At 46.3% G+C, this 12,783-nt stretch overlaps 1 protein-coding gene across 4 annotated transcripts in view; it reads right to left on the minus strand.

The window, feature by feature from the left end:
* Pknox1 (PBX/knotted 1 homeobox 1) overlaps nucleotides 1–12,783 on the minus strand; it is a 42,844-nt gene that overhangs the window by 29,157 nt on the left and 904 nt on the right. The gene's annotated exons all lie outside the window — the stretch shown is intronic.

Genomic DNA, 12,783 nt, shown 5'->3' on the forward strand with positions numbered 1-12,783 from the left:
GCTCCAGGAGGTTGTAGCTGTCATGTGGGGTGGGTGAACTGGAGCTCCAGATTGTAGCTGTCATGTTGGGGTAGGTACTGGGAACTGAACTTGAGTCCTCTGCAAGAGCAGCAAGCACTCTTAACTATTAGAACAATCTTTCTACAATCTTTACACAATTTTTTGTTCTTGTTGTTTTCGTTTTGTGAGATAGGGTCTCTCTACATAGCTCTAGCTGTCCTGGACTCACTGTGTAGACAAGGCTGGCCTAGAACTCAGAGATCTGCCTGCCTCTGCTCCTGAGTGCTGTAGGATTAGAGGCGTGTGCCAGCATGTCCGGCCTCCTATAATTATAGAGGTATTCTAAACAATAGCTAAACTAAGGAGCCACTGGACTCCCCCACAGATGGGGAGTGGCGAGGGTCCTGCTGTGAATGCCACACCTTGAATCCAACAGTATACTGACAGTTCCATGTCAAAATCAGGTCAGTCTAGAAGTGACTGTGTCACACAGTCAATGGCTGGTCCTGTACTGCTTCCAGATAGCTCTCACTGAACACTTTTCATGTGGCACAGGAAAAGATGCCACCCTGCTGGGAGATAGTCTTCTAGTCTCACTGAGGAGGCTTCCTGAGCAAACTTGGCTAAGAGATGATGGCCAATGAACCATCTGGGAAGCCAGGGGGCAGTGTAACAACCCAGAGGTTTGGTCTCTCCATGCCTGTTTTCCAGAAGAGCACAGTTCTAGAGCAGAGCATGTACGCTTCTGGTTGTACTCAGCGACCCTTCACTGCTGTCTCACTCTCTCCCCTCAGTGGGTAGACTGGGCCAGCATTCAGTGCCCACACATGCTCCCAGTCTCATAATCATGTAGCTCCTTTCCTAAGATAACATCTGTCTTCTATCATGTCACCCTGGGATTTGGCATATGGGAGAACAGAGTGACCAAGAGACCTATCTCCTATCCGACCCATGTACATGCCCTCACACATACTACATACTTTCCCATTACTGTAGAGACAGAGGGAATGTTCAATTGCAAAGCAGAAGTGACAAGGCACCCTGACTCTCTCAACCCACACCCAGTTCAGCTCTGCAATCACTCTTCCAAGAACAGAATGGTCATTTCCTATAAACTCTTGGTCACAAAGCATGCCTGACTGACAGGCCCTGCAGAAGTGTCTACAGAGAGGTCCCTGGAGCAAACAAGTGACTGATAGACTGAAGGGCCTAATTTTGGGCTACGGCAGGAGAAAACTGAATATCCTGGAGGTTGTTTGTTTGTTTTGTCTTGTTTTAAGACCAGGGAGGGGAGGTTCCAGTATGGAAAAACAAATGCAAGAGATACTGAGAGCCAGGCTTCCCAGTGACAGAATAGAGGTGGGTTCAAGGCTCTCTATAGTGCTAGGGAATTGGGGAATGTCAGTGTGAATCCATGATTTTGTTTTGGGTCTTGTGGGTTTTTGTTGTTGATTGTTGTAGGTGTGTGTGTGTGCCTGTGCTTTTGAGACAGGGTTTCTCTATATAACTGCCCTAGCTGTCTGGAACTCACTTCGTGGACCAGGCTGGCCTCAAACTCACAGAGATCCGCCTGCCTCTGCCTCCTGAGTGCTGGGATTAAAGGAGTGGGCCACCAGGCCCGGCTGAATTAATGGTTTTACTAGAGAAATACAGAAGTAGATATCCATGTGATATATATATACGCATACCCACACACATTTGTTCCATCCACTAAGACACAGTACCACCAGAAATGAGCACTTAGCAGAAACTAAGAGGAGCCTAGAACTTGTGCTCAGAGACTTAAGGGGATACTTCAAATGTGCCGGAGCTGCTCTAGGCTAGCTGAAATTGGAGTGAGGCTGTGGGCCAATGCTATTCTTGGCCACTCCTCCTAACTCTAGACAAGCTTCTCTGATGCCCTTCTCAAGCAGGACTCCTATGCAAATGCAGCTGTCTCTATAGTCTGCCTTTAACAAGAAACCCTGCCACATAGACCTGGCCGGACTCTCGGCCTCTGGTACCTGAACACCTACAACATGATCACACCCACCATCCCCAGGAGGTGACCCTGGCCTGCCTTCAGCAAGAATCCTTTCAGATCAGGCTGGCCATATGCCCCTCATCCAGGCTGCTTCCTGCTGCTTCTCCATCCACAGATTTCTGTTCCTGGGTTCTAAATTTCCACTCTACCTTGCTGCATGAGAGGTAAGCCAGTCTCTCTCCCATTGCAAAGCTCCCTGCCTGGTTCCTCTGCCTGTTGGGATGTTCCTGAGGTAAATCTGTTTTTAACAAGGCCACTGGGTAAGCTTTTCTTTAGTAATATAAACATTCAAAAAAATAAACAAGGACAAGGGAAAGCTCTGAAACCACAGAGTTCGAAGACTGAACTCCACTGTGTTACCAGCTTATTTTACTATAAACGAAGAACCTGTACTCTGTTTTGTTTGTTTTGTTTTAACCTAGGCTCTGGGGAGCTAGAGAGATGGCTCAGTGGTTAAGAGCACTGCTTGCTCTTCCAGAGGTTCTGAGTTCAATTCCCAGCACCCACATGGTGGCTCACAACCATCTCTACCCTCAATGGCCTCTTCTGGCCTGCAGGTGTACATGAAAATAGAGTACTCATATACATAAAATATGTATATGAGTCTTCAAAAAAAAAAAAAAATCCAGGCTCCATGTAGTGTTGGATATCATGTTGTGTAAACCAGGAAGTCTAGCCTCAAACTCAGAGATCACCTGCCTCTGCCTCCCAAGTGCTGAGATTAGAGGTGCCACACAGAGGCAAGCAGCCATGCTCTGGGATTCCCCAGATTCCAGAACAACGAGCCAAATAAACTCCATTATTAATACATTTCCCATTCTCACGTGAGAATAGGAGGGGCCTTGTTGGAGGAGCAGGGCCTTGAAGTAGATGCCTAGAAACATGACTTTGAACAGTACAGCTAGCCTGATCCTTTCCTCTCTCTGCTTACTGGTTGCCTTGCAATGAGCAATCATCCTATGCCATGACCTTTCATGATGTCTGCCTCGCTACCGGCCTAAAGACAAGGGGAAGCCAACCATGGACTGAAACTTCCAAGCCTGTGACTCAAAGTAAGTTTCCTCTCCTAACTTGCGTATGGGGGGTATCTTGCTGCAATGATGAAAATGCTGGCACAGATAACCAGCACCAAGAAGCTGGTGCATTACTGTGACTACCTGACCATGTGCTCCACAGCCACAGAAACTTGTTTGTGGGAGAAGTTTGGAAAAGCCTGACGATGAGAGTTAAAAGCTCTTGATTGCTTTAGGCAGAGCAGGAGCCTGAGAGCCAGAGAGGGAGCCTGGAAGGCCAGAAGGCTGACAGGAATGCGGAGAGTAACTGTGCTGACAAGGTTTCCAACAGGAATGAGAAGTCCACTGAGAATTGGATCCGAGGCCTTTTGTGTGAATTCTGGCAAAGAACTTGCTACAGTTTGTCTATCGTGAATTATGAGGGGTTGAAGCAGATGGTCTAATTAACCTTGTGGAAGGAATCCCCCGTCAGTCTGTGATGTGCCTACTGGTGGCTACTTTTAGACAAGTTTACAGTGGAAATTGTGATCAAAGAGCAAAAAAGAAAGATTTGGAAAAGACAGTTTAGACACAAAAGGAGCTTACTGAGACTTATAGACAAGAACATAACTGTAGAAAGGACTAGAGATGTTAAAAAGAAGCCAAGTACTTTGCACCAGGGCAATAACAAAGATGCTGTGAGGACACCTCAGAAATTTGCCAGACCCCACACCCCAGCCCCAGGCCTAAGGATGTAAAGGCATCCATTCATTTGACTTTACCCTGAGAACTGGGTACTTCTGGGACTTTGACGTCCTCCCTATGAACCAAGCTTTGCACCTGACAAAGTCAGCACTTATAGGGTCTTTCACAGTCTTGGTTTTCAAAGGAAGGTCTAGGAGATCAGGTCAGGTGAGGTAGGGCCAGGCAGGCAGGCTTGAGTGACGTGTGAAACCGTGTGTATTAACTGACATTAAAAGGGAGATTCTGTGGTGTGGGAGAGACTGGTGGAGAATTTTTGTTTAGGAAAGCTATAAGAAATGAGTAGAACCAGCTTAAGAATGAGGAGTGCAAACAGCAAGATCACAGTGGTGGGGCTCCAAGCCCTTTCAGGGGACCATCGGGACACCAGGTGCCTAGAGATGACACACACTCCACAAAATTTAATGTCTCTCTACTAGTTTTCATTCTTGCTTTGATCCCAAGTCTTTAAAGACCCTTCAGGGACTTTCTATTAGCCACGAGATGAAGACTGTAACTAGCATATCCAATGATGGTTGGGCCTTAGTTTCCCCTTCCTATCTGGCCCCATCCAGCCACTTCAGGTTTCTGCAGGCTCCACAGTATCTTCTCTGAGCCTCTAAACACACAGCTTCCCCTTCTGTCTAGCACGGCTTCACTCCCTCTCTCCTCTACACAGCTATCATCTCACTGTATGTGTCACCCCCGAACCCTGACCAGCTGCTTGGAACAAAATATGCCTCGCCTCCGGTCCTTACCATGGTTGCAATAAACAACTTCTTCTGATGATTTGCTGATGAGCTCATTTTCTTCCAGATACAAACTTCTGCACATTCCAGGAACTTTAGCTATTTCTATTCACCCCCGTATTCCCAGCCCCCATCACAATGCTGGGTATACAGCAGGAAATCAGTTATTTAGGTAAGTGATTCCTAAAGCCTGCACAACACAGGAATTACCTGTTCTATGAAAAGCCCATAGAACTCACTCATCTGTTCCTAGAGCCTGTTCAAGATGCTCAGCTACAAGGTCAACTCAGACTCTTGCTCTCTTCATACATGATCCACAGCTCCTCAAAGGCACTGCAATTTATCAGCATGTGATGCTCCTCTTCATTATTATACATGTATGAGTAGTTTGCCTGCATGTACATCTGTGTACCATGAGTATGCCTGATACCTTTGGAAGCCAGAAGAGGGCACCAGATCCCACGAAACTCAAGTTGTAGTTGAGGGCTGCCATTGTCCTCTGGAATCACAGCCTGCCCTTAACCTCTGGGCCGTCTCTCCAGCCCCAATCGTAATGAATCTTTGTCACCTTCAATTTGTCTTCATATCTCTTTTTAATACTACTTTTCTCTAATTTCTTTTGAATCAAATTTAACAAGCAAAACAATCAGATTTTCCCTCTTTGGGTTAATTTTACTTTTGTCTTAAGCTGAAACTTCAATCTGCTTATTTTCTTATTTTCTGGTAAATGCACTTGTGGAGTTAGTTTCTCCTGAGTCCTGTCTCTGCTTTACCCTGGAGGTGAGGGATGTGTAATATAGTTATTCATGTGTAAGCCACAAAATAGCTATAGTCACTCATTTATTCAGAAGCAGAAAAATAGTTCTGTTTTTTGAAACCCGGGTCTAACTGTGTAGCCCTAACTAGCCTGGGGCTCAGTATGGTTGGTCTCAAAGTCACTGATATCCTTTTGCCTTTGGCCATTGAGTGGCAAGATTAAAGGTGTACCTCCCCCTCACTGAGATAGTTTCTGAATCTCCTCTTTATTCCCAGAAACATACAAAAGGGACTCAAAGTTCCTATATAGGAACATTAACTTCCCTTTCAAAGTTATATTACTAGGATATGGTACTGTGGTCTCAGATTCTCATTCATAAAATTGTTCAGGTTTTTGTTTTTGAAAATGGGTCTCATGACTGAAGAGGACCTTGAACTCCTGATGCAGCCTCTGCTTCCCAGAGCTGGAATTACAGGCACATGTCACCATACCTGGCCTCTCCTCCGCATTTTTAGGAGAGGGGTCTATTTTTGAGACAAGATTTCACTGTGTAGGTCAGGCTAGCCTTGAACTCACAGCAATTCTCCTGCCTCTGCCTCTTAAATGCTGGAATTACAAGTGTGGTGCACCACTCCTGGCTAGGATTTACTTTTCTGAAACTTAAGATTTTTCTTTTTATCCTAACACAGGGCTAATTTTGTTGTGTTTATGTGGCAAAGACAATCTACATTTTGTTTATTAGGCACAAATTTCTGTCCATGTTTATTGGTTCATGTGTCATTGTTCAAATCCAGTTCTCAGCTGGAGACAATTTTGGCACCCAAGGGACATTTCTGATTATTGAAGCAGGTGAGACCTGACAGAGTGGTCTAGCTCATGTCCTGACACTCTTACTCCTTTGAAAATTACTTGGTCACTGGGCTGCTGGGAGTCACAAGGAGATCTCTCTGTCTCTCAGGGAGATCTGTCTGTGTATGTGTGTTAGTTTACTTACTATAATCAGTCTTGGTAAGAATAATACAAGGTGGGGTCTGGAGAGATGGCTCAGTGATCAAGAGCACTTCCTGCTCTTCCAAAGGACCCGGTTCAATTCCCAGCACCCACATAGCAGCTCACAACTGTCTGTAACGCCAATTCCAAGGGATCTGACAACTTCACACTAATGCACATAATTTTTTTTTAAAAAATTACATTAAAAAAAGAATACAAGGCATAAAGTTTAACATTAGTAATTGATCCTTTTAGGGCCATGCAGTGCCCTCAGTACTTTTTACTGCCACCAGAAGTTTGTCTTGTCTGGCAGTTGCTTCTAGTAGGGCTGAAATTTCCACCCCTTGCTCCTCATCTACTTGTCCATCTTAGCTTTATGGGAGATTGAGCCATTTCAAACTGATGATGGTTCTTGATGTTCTCAGTTTATGCCACCTGGTTTTATGTTTCTCGATTCTTTGTTAAAAGTTTTTCTGTTTAGTCACCCTGTTTATGATGCGTGGTATGTTCCCTGTCCTCGCTGTCCACAGTAGCCAACTGGTTATTTTTACACTACACCACCTAAAGTCAACAGTGACACTTTTATCCCAGTTGGTTTCCATAACACCCCTGCATTATCAGTTACACATAAACATGTTTATAAGCCAGGGGTGCTGGTGCTCACCCGCAGTCCCAGCTACCCAAGAAGCTGCTTCAGAAGGCTCCTGTGTGCCCAGGAGTGCAAGGTGCGAAACGTGAAGGACCTGCTGCTTCCCAGAATCTACATGGTAGTTCACAATCATGTGTAACTGCCTCGAAGGGACCCAGTGCCCTCTTCTAACCTCCAGAGGCGCCAGACAGGATGTGGTGCACACGCATACATGCAGGCAAACACACACACACAAACTATCCACTAAAATGTACAAAGAGAGAACACATTAAAAGTGGCCCAGCCCTTTAGTACCAGCAATCTGGGAGGCAGAGGCAGGCGGATCTCTGCGAGTTCAAGGCCAGCTTGGTCCAGGCCAGCCAAGGCTACACAGAGAACCCTGTCTTTGGGGGGGAGGGAGGCGGGGAAGGTCTGAATCAGGCTTGTCTCTTCCACACACACGCACACAGTCATGAACTAATCCCTAGCTCTAGGGCCATACAAATACAGACCACAGCTGGATTTTGTAGCCTACTAACTCCTGGTCTAAATAAAGTATATCTAAGCAAAGAGAAATCTCCCTCCCTCTTTTCTTTTCTTTTTTTTTTTAAGACACTGTTTCCCTGGGTAGTCCTAGCTGTCCTGGAACACTCAGACTTCTCTTAACCCGAGCACCCTATGTTCCTCTCCTGCTGCCACAACCAACACAGGACAGCTTCCCCAGGCCTGACTTGCTATCCAAGTGAACCTGTTCAACCCTAATCCAGAAAAGCCGGGCATTCTAGGCAAGCTCAGTTCTAGTGTCTGCAGAGAGCAAAATCAGCACTAAAAGAGACAGACGTGACAGCAGAAGGCTAAAGACAGCACTCGAGATTGCTGGGCTGGCTCTACATTCCCTTCTGTCACCAGTCCTCCAGAAGAGCTGATGGTCCTTGCCCAAACTACACCTGCCTTTTCACACACCCGAAATACCAGACACTGGCAAAGGTCTGTCTTCAAAAGGACACCTTCTCCAGAGCTTTTTAGGGAATTAAGCACCTGGCACAAAGTCAGGGGAGTTTCATTGTGTAAGAAGTCTCAGGTGACTGGAGCTCAAAAATCACAAACAGCCCCTGTTCTCATTCCCTAGCTCAAGGATGATCAGCCAATAAGTAACTTATCTGAAGAAAAACATCTGCCAAGAAATCATTTTAGTTTTCAAACAAAGCTTGAGAAGGTTCCATTTAAAACTGATCCAAATGATCAGCTATTAAATCCTATTAAAACGAAACCTGCGCCAGGCCCAGTGGCACACTTGCAACCCCCCACTCAGAAGGCTCAGCCATTTGGGAGGCTCAAGCAGAAGAATGGTTTGAGCTAAGCCTGGCTTACACAGAAAATAAACAGATAAAAATCCACAGAATCAACTTATAAACATAACAAAGTTCTAATAACAAAGACAGCACGTGTGTTAGTGTAAGGTGTGAGTGCTGGCATCCGTGCAACAGCAGCATGTAGAGGTCAGGGAACAATCTTGAGACACAGCGTTCATCTTCTACTTTATTTTGTTTGCTGCTGCATCTGCCAAGCAAGCTGGCCTGTAAGCTTCCGGGGATTCTCGGCTCTCTACCTTCCATGTCACAGGAGTGCAGGAATTTACACATGTGCTACATCAGGCTTTACCTGGGTTCTGGGGATCTGAGCTTGGGGCAAGCAAATACTTACCTGTTATCTCCTTGGCCCTAACAAAAGACATTTTACAGGTTTTAGAATTTGTTTTGAGGCTAAGATGGTCTATCCTAGCTATTAAGTTCATTATCAGAGCTTTAAAACTATATGACTGTCTATAACTGGCATCAATTAAACCGAGACACAAAACTTGCCCAATGTCCTTGTTATTAGATCAATGAAACTGTCCTGTAAGAGACAGACAGCAGAGGTAATATGTGCGTAACATGTACAAGGTCCCAGGTTCAATCTCTAGCGCAAGGAAAGCAAAGGAAAGCAGAGGAAAATAGACAGACCTTAAAACTCTTCCGAGCTAAGAACCTTTTCCCTAGGACAATCTTTCCACCTTGGGTACTGCAGTGCTGTTCTGGGACACTGACAGGCCAATGTAGAAAGAGGCCCCAGCGGGCCCTTCTTCCAGCAGCTGCTGCATTTCCACACCAGATTCCCTGTCAACCTAGCTAGTACATGTTGAGTGGATCAGAGGAAAGCCAGTTGTCAGATGAAAAACACAAAGTCAAAGCTAACTGCTCAAACGCCCTACACATCAGGCATAACCATAAGGTACTAGATAATAATAATAATAAAAAAAACTGTGACACTTAACATTTTAAAATTAAATTTATTTCTTTATTGTGTGAGTGTACCATGCCACAGCCAGTGTAGAGGTTAAAGGGCAGCTTGAAGAAATCAGTTCTCTTCTTCCACCATGTGGGATCTGGAATTAAACTCAGGTTGCCAGGCTTGGTGGCAAATGCCTTTCCTTACCCATCTCTCTGGCCCAACTTTAAAATTTTAAAATGAGAAACATTTATGTTAACATGCATAAAATTATATAATGCCAGATACAAAGTACTTCAGCAATTTATATATAAAATATATGCACACAAACTAGATTCAAAATTGGGCAAAGAATGTAAAGAAATTCCTCCAAAAAAAAAAAAAAAAAAAACAAAAAAGTCAAAAAAAAACATAAAAAAAAAAACCAAAAAAAAAACCCCAAAAAAAAAAAAAAAAAAAAACACAAATGTCAAATAAACCCATGAAAAGATGCTCCACATCACTAACCCCTATAGAAATGCAATTAAAACCATAAAATGTCATCTCACACATGAGACTTACAATTAAAACAACAACATAGAGAGCTGGTGCTAGATAGAAGTGTAGCTTGGTGGTTGAGTGCTTTGCGCACTGTTCACAAAGCTCTGGACCCTTGCCACCGAACCACCAAACACCCACAAGAGAGGATGCTGAGAATCTGGAAACCTGAAGCACTGCCACCGTGGAAAAACAGAATAATGGTTCTTGAAGATGTAACCAACACTATGTGGCGGTCTGAGACTCTACCAAAAGCACGGACAGCAGTACCTCAGATATCCACACACTCATGTTCATGGCCACATTACTCACAAGAGCCAAGGTGGAAAGAACCCAGTGTCCAGCAATGGTGGATGAACAAAATACAGGGCATACATATAATGGAACTTTATTAGGCTTAAAAACATGGGAATGCTGATACAAGCTAAAGTGTGGATGAAATTTTGCTAAGTAAAATGAGCCAATCACAAAAAGGTAAATTATTCCACTTATATGGGATACCTAAAATTGGCACCTTCACACACACAGAAAGTCAAGTGTGGTTTCTGGGAAGAAAAAGGCAGCCCCCAGCCCAGAGCTCAGTGTGTGGATGGTGGTGTGTAGGAAAAGAGAGCTCAGAAGTCTCAGGTCCATGGCTAACAAAAGGGAAGAAGGTAAAAGTGAGGACTGAAAGAATGAGGTAGAGCTGGGTGAGGACCGGGTAACATGGTGACTACAGAGGGAGCCCACCTTCCTCCTGTTGTCCTGAGCAGGAGTACACAGAGTCACCTGGGGTTTTCCTCTATTGGTGGTGGTGGGGAGGATCAAGTAACTTATACAGGCCTTTAGGATGACAGGACTGCCCTGAGCAGAAATTCCCTTACACACACAGAGTACTAACAATCCACACCAATCAGCTAACCCTCAAGAGGGAACAAGGGCCTTGTAGCTGACTCTATCAATCTGGAGAAAGGCCCAAGACAATAAATCATCTGGCATCAGGATGTTTGGAGTCAGGGCTTTGTAAAGCAAGAGCTCTTATCAATCAGCTACATCCCCTACCTAGTGGTTTTTAAGATTCTGCAGATGTTTTTCCTTACCCTGTCACCTCCCTGAAGATATTTGGAATGAGGAGCTGCTCCATCCTCTTCCCATGTCCTAAGAACCACAGAACATCAGAGAAACAGAAGTTGTCAACCACAGGCCTGCCACTACAATGACTGCCTTCTTTGGATAATTCCCATAAATAATAGCTGAACAGCAGGGGCTGCAGCAGGCGAGGTATCTGGCATACCCTCAGTGGTGTAACACACAGCAGCCTTTGTGGCAGGCCTGTGTCTGCTTTGCACCAAATGAGCATCCAGCACAGACTTTGTCATTCTACCAACCAACTTTTGGTATACACAGCATAATTCCACTTCAGACGAGATCTAAACAGAACTCAAGACTCTGGGATTCAGCACTGCTAGCTGTAAGACAGCCTAACCCACCAAAGGCTAACGCTTCCTCTCTTATCTTTAACCACCCACTGTGAGGCCACACTCCCACATCAGGACATCAAGTGCTCCTGACTGAACCACTTTAATTCCTTGTTACCTTGTCACCTCTGCCACCAAAAAGCCATGTCATGTAGAGGGGGCCAGCACCTCCATTCATACTCCTGCCAAAGATAGCTAAATGTACATGGGTTTCTGATGAGGACCTTTTACACTGAGTATTAGAAACTGACAAAACCAAAAACTACCTGCAGTAGCTTCCAGGTGTGCCCCAGCTCTTCAAGAAGGCAGGCAATCAGAACAGAAGATGAGCAGGGCCAGCCTGGGGTATGTCCACAAAGCAGTTGAGCTATCACAGAAACCCACACCCTCAAAGAGGGCTCTGGTGAGCCTCTCACCACTCTGGCCCAATACGTTTTTATTTTATTTTATTTGAGACAGGATTTTTTTTTTTCTCTGTGTAACCCTGACTATCTTGGAACTCACTCTCTAGACCAGGCTGGCCTTGAACCTCTGCCTCCTGAGGGCTGGGTTAGCATCCAGCTAGGTCGGACGATACTTTTTGACAGCTATTTCAATACGGCTGGTACTCTTTTTGACCCTGGGAAAGTTACAGAGCCTGGATCCACACTTTGAACTTTGGCAAATTTCTCCTCAGCAGTTCTAGAGAACTGTTAGTCTTGAGAACATTTTAACAAGGCCGGGCCAAAGTCAAGCTTGTAACTGAATGTTACTCCTGTAATGACTTTGTTTCCACAATTAGCACTTTCCTAAAGTAGGGATGACACAAGACCACAGAAACGTAACTAAACGTGAACTGGAGGCCACAAACCTGCTGCCCCCTGAGTAGCAGAGACCGTCAGGGAACGAGCTGGCTATCCTTCCAACCATGCTTCCTCTATTCTAAAGCACAGGGAACGCTTCTAAGGAGCCTCAACTCCCGGGGCCCTGGTGACAAAGTTAGCCAGGGGGGGAAAAAAAAAAGAAGTGACATAATGGTGGATCTGAGATGCAGCGCGCTGTGGCGATGGGATGCTCGGCCCAGGCCCCAGGCTGAGACGGTTCTGCCTGACCCCCGCAGCACCTGGACACCGCAGGACCAACAAAGTGCGCTGGCAAAGCGTTCCCGCCTCGGTCAGACCCTTCCTTGGGAGTGTTTAGAGAAAGCTCCTTTTTCTAGGGCCGTGACAGGAGGCCTGCTTAGGGGGCGGGTTCTTCCATCCTTCCGCGGAAAGCACCCGCATCTAAACAAACAAACAAACAACCTCAGCCACCGCTGGAAGAGGCCGACACCCGTGTCTCAGCTATCCAGAATCCCAGGCGAGCGCTCAAACTCGGCCCTCGCGGTTCCCGCTCCCGGGTGGCGTGGCGGGACCCCACCGCGCAGGCCGCGGCCTCGGGGGCCTGGGGCCGCCAAGCGGGCGAGCTCCGCTCCGGGCTGCCGCGCCGCCTCCCTCGGTCGGAACACACCGGGCGGGCACCGCGGGCCAGGCGCTCCCGAAGGAACGACTCCCGGCGGGACGCGGACGCGGCGCGACCCGCTGTCACCGCCCGCGCACTCCCGCGGGGAGCCCCACGCCGGCTCGGGCCGACCCTCAGGACCGCCGGCCCCGCCGCCATCTT

Source organism: Psammomys obesus, unplaced genomic scaffold (genome assembly GCF_907164565.1).
Source record: "Psammomys obesus unplaced genomic scaffold, mPsaObe1.curated_primary_1811, whole genome shotgun sequence".
Taxonomy (NCBI): Eukaryota; Metazoa; Chordata; class Mammalia; order Rodentia; family Muridae; genus Psammomys; species Psammomys obesus.